Source organism: Dipodomys merriami, unplaced genomic scaffold (genome assembly GCF_024711535.1).
Source record: "Dipodomys merriami isolate MVZ:Mamm:240054 unplaced genomic scaffold, mDipMer1.0.p SCAF_59, whole genome shotgun sequence".
Classification (NCBI taxonomy): domain Eukaryota; kingdom Metazoa; phylum Chordata; class Mammalia; order Rodentia; family Heteromyidae; genus Dipodomys; species Dipodomys merriami.
The window spans coordinates 4669141-4675555 of NW_027206168.1; positions in this window are offsets into that span (position 1 = coordinate 4669141).

The following is a 6415-nucleotide window of genomic DNA, read 5'->3' on the forward strand; positions in this document are numbered from 1 at the left end:
GGTTTGAACTTAGGGTCTTGGGCTGGAAAGGCAGCTCAGTGGTAGAGCGCTTGCCTTGCATGCATGAGGCCCTGGGTTCAATTCCTTAGCACCACATACACAGAAAAAAAAAGCCAGAAGTGGCACTGTGGCTCAAGTGGTAGAGTGCTAGTCTTGAGCTGAAGAGCTGAGGGACAGCACCCAGGCCCAGAGTTCAAGCCCCACAACCGACAAAAAAGAAAGAGAGAAAGAAAGAAAGAAAGAGTGAGAGAGAAAGAAAGAGAGAGAGAGAGAAAGCAAGAGAGGGAGGGAGAGAGAAAAAAGAAAGAAAGAAAGAAAGAGAGGGAGGGAGAGAGAGAAAAAAGAAAGAAAGAAAGAAGGAAGGAAGGAAGGAAGGAAGGAAGAAAGAAAGAAAGAAAGAAAGAAAGAAAGAAAGAAAGAAAGAAAGAAAGAAAGAAAGAAAGACAAGTGAACTCAGGGCCTTGCACTTTCCCAGCAGGTGCTCTACCACTTGAGCTACACTCCAAACATTTCATTACTTTTGAGATAGAGTCTTAGGTTTATATCTGAGTGTGCTGGATTTCCATCCTCCTATATAATGCTTCCCATATAGCCGAGATGTAAGACATGGGGGTCTCACTAACCTCTTATCCACCTCCAAGCTTGTCTCCAACTATGATCCTTTAGATCTTTTCCTTCAGAAGAGGTAAGATTAGAGATGTGAGCCACCTCCCCTGGCTAAGAAGGGCTCTCATGTGTTTCATCATTACCTCTTGCTAGAGTTCAGTGAAATGGAAGCTCTTTGATGTGAGACTTCTGAGGATTTGCATCAGGGACAGTCGGGAAGGTCAGCAAGGCTGACTCCCAGAGCCTTGTGGACAGGAGGCACATGAGTTTTTGATGGTGACAAAGCCACAGGGGAGGAGAGGCACTTGGGCCACAAAGACATCCTGACCAAAACTGTCTCCTTTATATGTGGGACAGTGTTGGATGTGGTCCATGCCAGAGAGACCTTAAGAGGCTGCTCTGAATGGAGAGATTTGTATTTGTATTTGTGTGTGTGTGTGTGTGTGTGTGTGTGTGTGTGTGTGTGTTTGCCATTACTGAGGCTTGAACTCAAGGCTTGGGGCTCTTGCTAAGTTTTTTCTTTCAATGCTAGTGTTCTGCTACGTGAGCCACACCTCTAATTCTGTTTTTGTTTTTCTCTTATTGGAGTTAAGAGTCTCACAGACTTTCCTGCCTGGTCTAAATGTCCATTCTCAGGTCTGAGATCCTCAGATCATCAGAGTACGCTCTCTCTCTCTCTCTCTCTCTCTCTCTCTCTCTCTCTCTCTCTCTCTCTCTCTCTCTCTCTCTCTCTTTCTCTTTCTCTCTCTCTGTCCCTCTCTCTTTTTTCTTCCTTTCTTTTCTTCCTTCCTTTCTTTCTCTCTCTCTCTCCCTTCTTCTTTTCTTTTTTTCTTCTTCTTATTTTTTAGATGAGATCTGTATTCTAAAACCAGAAAGGAGAGGGCTACTGCAAATTCTCGTAGCCTCATGGATTCATGCGGGAGGAAATCAGGGATTCTGTGCAGTAACTACAGCTGGACTGGATTTCCTCGGAAGGTAGACACAAGGAGTTCTTGCTGTGGTCTCTGCCCTGGCACTCTCAAAACTGAATGGAAAGAACACATTCACTCCAGTATGTGCTGAAGGTATTCTCGAACTTACGACCTCTAGCAGTGCTACTCAACCCAGCTTCTACCTCTATCAACAATGAAGGATAAACAAAATGTGGTAGACCAATACAGTGGAATATCATTCAGCCTCTAAAAGAAAAGAAATGCTGACACATGCTTCAGTATGAATGAACCATTAAGGATATACTGCTAAATGAAAAAAAAAAAAAAGCCAGTCTCAAAAAGAGAAACATTGTATCATCCCACTCATATTGAAGCACCCAGAGATGTCAAATCCGTAGAGATAGATGGGGGGAAATGATGGAGGAAGCAAATGAACTGGTAAAATCAGAATCATAATGGCACATCAAAATTAATTCCATTTGGGGCTGGGAAGGTGGTTCAGTGGTAGTAGAACGCTTGCCTCGCATATATGAGGCCCTGGGTTCAATTCCTCAGCACCACATACACAGAAAAAGCCAGAAGGGGGCGCTATGGCTCAAGTGGTAGAGCGCTAGCCTTGAGCTGAAGAGCTGAGGGACAGTGCCCAGACCCAGAGTTCAGGCCCCACGATGGACACACACACACACACACACACACACACACACACACACACACACACACACACAAATAATAATAATAAATCCATTTTTCCTGCCTCACATGTACCAGACCCAGGTGGGTGTGGAGAATATTTCACCTTTTAAACAAGATAAGACCTGCTATGGGGCCATCTTCCCCTTCCCCCAGCCCTTCTGTGTGCCTGGTGAGGTGAGGTCCAGTTAGAGGAAATATGTCATGGAAGGGGAATGCCTTTGGGAGCTGTATCTTCTCCCAGGCCCCTCTGGTCTTGATCTTTGTTTTCTGGCCACCATTAGAAGACTAGCTCTGCTGTCCCATACCCCTCTGCCATGATGTCTGCCTTTCTTTCTTTCTTTTTTTTTTAATGTCCATTCTAGATCTCTCGCCCTACCACCAACCTGATTTGCTGGAGCAAATAGCTCAACAAATGTTTCCTAAAACCCTGCACTCCTATCCTCAGAGGTCATGTCTACATGAGCACATTAAAGGCACTGCTAAGTTGTTCAGAAAAAGACCTGGTTGGGCTGGGAAGGTGGCTCAGTGGTAGAGCGCTTGCCTTGCATGCTCGAGGCCCTGGGTTCGATTCCTCAGCACCACATAAGCAAAAAGAAAAAAGCCGGAAGTGGCGCTGCAGCTCAAGTGGTCGAGCGCTAGCCTTGAGCTAAAGAGCTGAGGGACAGCACCCAGGCCCAGAGTTCAGGCCCCACGACCGGACCCAAAAAAAAAAAAAAAAAAAAAAAAGACCTGGTTAGCTCTCCAGCCTACTGGTCTCCTGATATATCTGAGCAAGGCAATCAAAGTTGTGCCAACACCAAGTCACGCGTATTCCCAACCACACGCTTGGTGAGCCTTTTCACACACCAGGAAACAATGGAGCCAGCTGATCACAGACTGAGACCAAGGAAATAAATAAATAATTTCTCCTTGCTAGGCATGGTGCTCCATATTTATAATTCTAACACTTGGGATACAGAGGCAAAGGAGTTCAAGTTAGTGGCCAGCTTGGGCTGCTTAGCAAATTCCAGACTGACATATTGAAGTCATATTTCAAAAATAGAATAAAAAACTAAATTTAAAAAATCCTTGTTTCTGAAAGGAAGAAACGAAGGAGAAAAAGAAAGAAAAAAAACCAAAGAAATTCCCTGATTAGCTGGTTTAGGTAGCTCACATATGTAATCCTAACAACTTGGGGAGGCTGAGATAGAAAGGTCTGAGGTTCAAGTTCAGCCCAGCCCACCCCCTCCACCAAAAAAAAAAAAAAATTCCTTGAGACTCCATGTCAACCAATAAAATCAAACTGGGGAAAACAGCGGACCAAGAAGCATAAAAAGGTAGATCATGAGACCCTATTTGAAAAATACTTACGGCAAAAAGGGCTGGAGGGGTAGCTTGCTCAAATGGTAGAGCACCTGCCTAGCATTCATGATGTCTCAAGTTCAAATACCATTGTGGCAAAAAAAAAAAAAAAAAATCACCGATCTAGATATGTTTAATAATAGGTTGTAAGTCGTCCCCCACCCCAGGCCAGAGGGGTCCTGCCAATAGCTGAGAAGGAGGAATGCTGCTCAGAGAGGCCAAGCATGCTGAAGCAGAAGGCCTGACCAGTCTATTAGCTTAGGCCACTTTCATGCAGTCACATTTCAACATGCCTGTCGATGCCTCCATGCCTTCCATCATGTCTTTGCAATGAAGTCTCCATAAAAACTCCGAGGATAGGGCTGGGAAGGTGGCTCAGTGGTAGAGCGCTTGCCTTGCATGTCTGAGGCCCTGGGTTCGATTCCCCAGCACCACATAAGCAAAAAGAAAAAAGCCGGAAGTGGCGCTATGCCTCAAGTGGTAGAGCGCTAGCCTTGAGCTGAAGAGCTGAGGGACAGCGCCCAGGCCCAGAGTTCAGGCCCCACGACCGGACCCCCCCCCAAAAAAAAAAAAAAAAAAAAACAACCTCCGAGGATAGGGTTCAGAGAGCTTCCAAAGAATGGGACACATGGAATTTACTTGGGGGGGGGGGGTGTGATAAGTCAGGAGAAGGCAAGGAATCTCTATGCTCTTTCCTCTACATCTCAACTTATGCTTTTTGTTTATTGGGCTTGAACTCAGGGCCTGTTCACTGTCCCTTAGTTTTTGTGCTTAAAGCTGGTATTCTACCACTTGAGCCACAACTCCACCTGCAGCTTTTTGGTGGTTAATTCGAAGAGTCACATGGAATTTCCTGACTGGACTGACCTCAAACCATGATCTTCAGATCTCAACTTTCTGAGTAGATAGGATTATAGGTGTGAGCCACCAGCACCAGATTTAACCTACACATTTCTTTATCTCTATTCTCTATAAATTCCTTTAGAGTAAATGCATAAAATTTTCCCTGAATTCAGTGAGCCTTTCAAGCAAATTAATGGAATCAGAGATTAGATTATGAAAACCCGCATCTGTAGTCGGCTGGACAGAAGCACAGGTAACTGTGGGACTGGGGTCCAGTGTGTGTGTGGGGGGGGGGACAAATCCCAGCCTGTGGGATCTGACATTAGCTCAAGTAGATAGAATCAGAACTGAATTAATTTAGTTGACACCTGATGGTGCCCATGGCTGCAGAACTGCTTGCTTGCTAGTGTGGAGAAATGCACATGAGGTGTTAGCTTTTGTGTTGATGGTGGTATGGGAGTAAGCTTTAAAAAGATGTGGTACATGACACATGACTCAGTGGCAGAATGCTGGCCCAGCAGGTGTAAGGCCCTGGGTTTAACCTCCAAAGACAAAATGAATGGGTGAATGAATGAATGAGTGAATAAATAAATGGAAAAAAGATTCTCCTTTTTTTTTGGGGGGGGGGAAGCCAGTGCCAGAATTTTTTTTGTTCTGAAAATGGGAGTTGAACTCAATATCTGAGGTTTTTGTTCATTGGCTGGTGCTCTACCACCTGAGCCATGCCTCTAACCCCTGGTACCAGACTTTGTACTCAGGGCCTTGCAATGACTTGGCTTCCTTGCTTGGTTGACATTCCACCATTTGATCTATACCTCCAGCCTGGAATTTTTCAGATTATTTTAAAGATGGAGTCTCAAAAACTTTTTTTTTTTTTTGGGGGGGGGAGGAGTTTGGCCTGGCTCCAAACCTCAGTCCTCTAGATCTCAGCCTCCTGAGGAGCTACAATTACAGGTGAGAACCATCTAGTTCCCAACTGATACCCATCAGAAAATGTTGCTTGTACTCTCACTTTTAAAAATCCACACAGTTCCAGCACAAATCCCATGGGTTTTATTTGGTAGAGCAAAAAGATTATAAAATTCATACAAAAATGTAAGGAACAAGAATGGTCAAAAATAACACTGCAGTGTTTGAGGTTTTTTGTTCAAGATACAATAAAACTACAGTGATGGAAATGCTGTGCTAATTGGTGCAAATAAACACCTATCAGAGGAACAGACAGTGGAGAAACAGATCTGCACACGTATGGCTGACTGACTTTCAACAAGGGCATAAAGGCAATTCAGCCAAAGGATAGTTTTTCCATTCTTTAAATAGGTCAGTGGAACAGAACAGAAGCCAGAAATAGACACACATATCTGGTCAATTGATTTCCTTTCAACAAGGTACACAGGCAGTTCAGTGGAGAAACAATAGTCTTTTCAACAAATATGGAAGCCATCAGATACCCATAAGCATGAAACAAAACAAATTTAAAATGGATCATAGAACTAGATGCTAAATGTAAAACAACAGAACTTGAAGAAAACAGTGAAAAAAATCCTTCAGTGAGTTAAGCAAAGATTTATTAGATTCTTTTTTTTTTTTTTTTTTTTTTGGGTCCAGTCATGGGGCCTGAACTCTGGGCCTGGGCGCTGTCCCTCAGCTCTTCAGCTCAAGGCTAGCGCTCTACCACTTGAGCCACAGCACCACTTCCGGCTTTTTTCTTTTTGCTTATGTGGTGCTAAGGAATCGAACCCAGGGCCTTATGCATGCAAGGCAAGCACTCTACCACTGAGCCACCTTCCCAGCCCAGATTTATTAGATTCTATATCAAAAGAATTTATAAAAAGAAGAAGAAGAAGGAGAAGGAGAAGGAGAAGAAGAAGAAGAAGAAGAAGAAGAAGAAGAAGAAGAAGAAGAAGAAGAAGAAGAAGAAGAAGAAGAAGAAGAAGAAGAAGAAGAAGAAGAAGAAGAAAAGAAAATCCATCATTAAATTTAAATCAGTCACTCAGGGC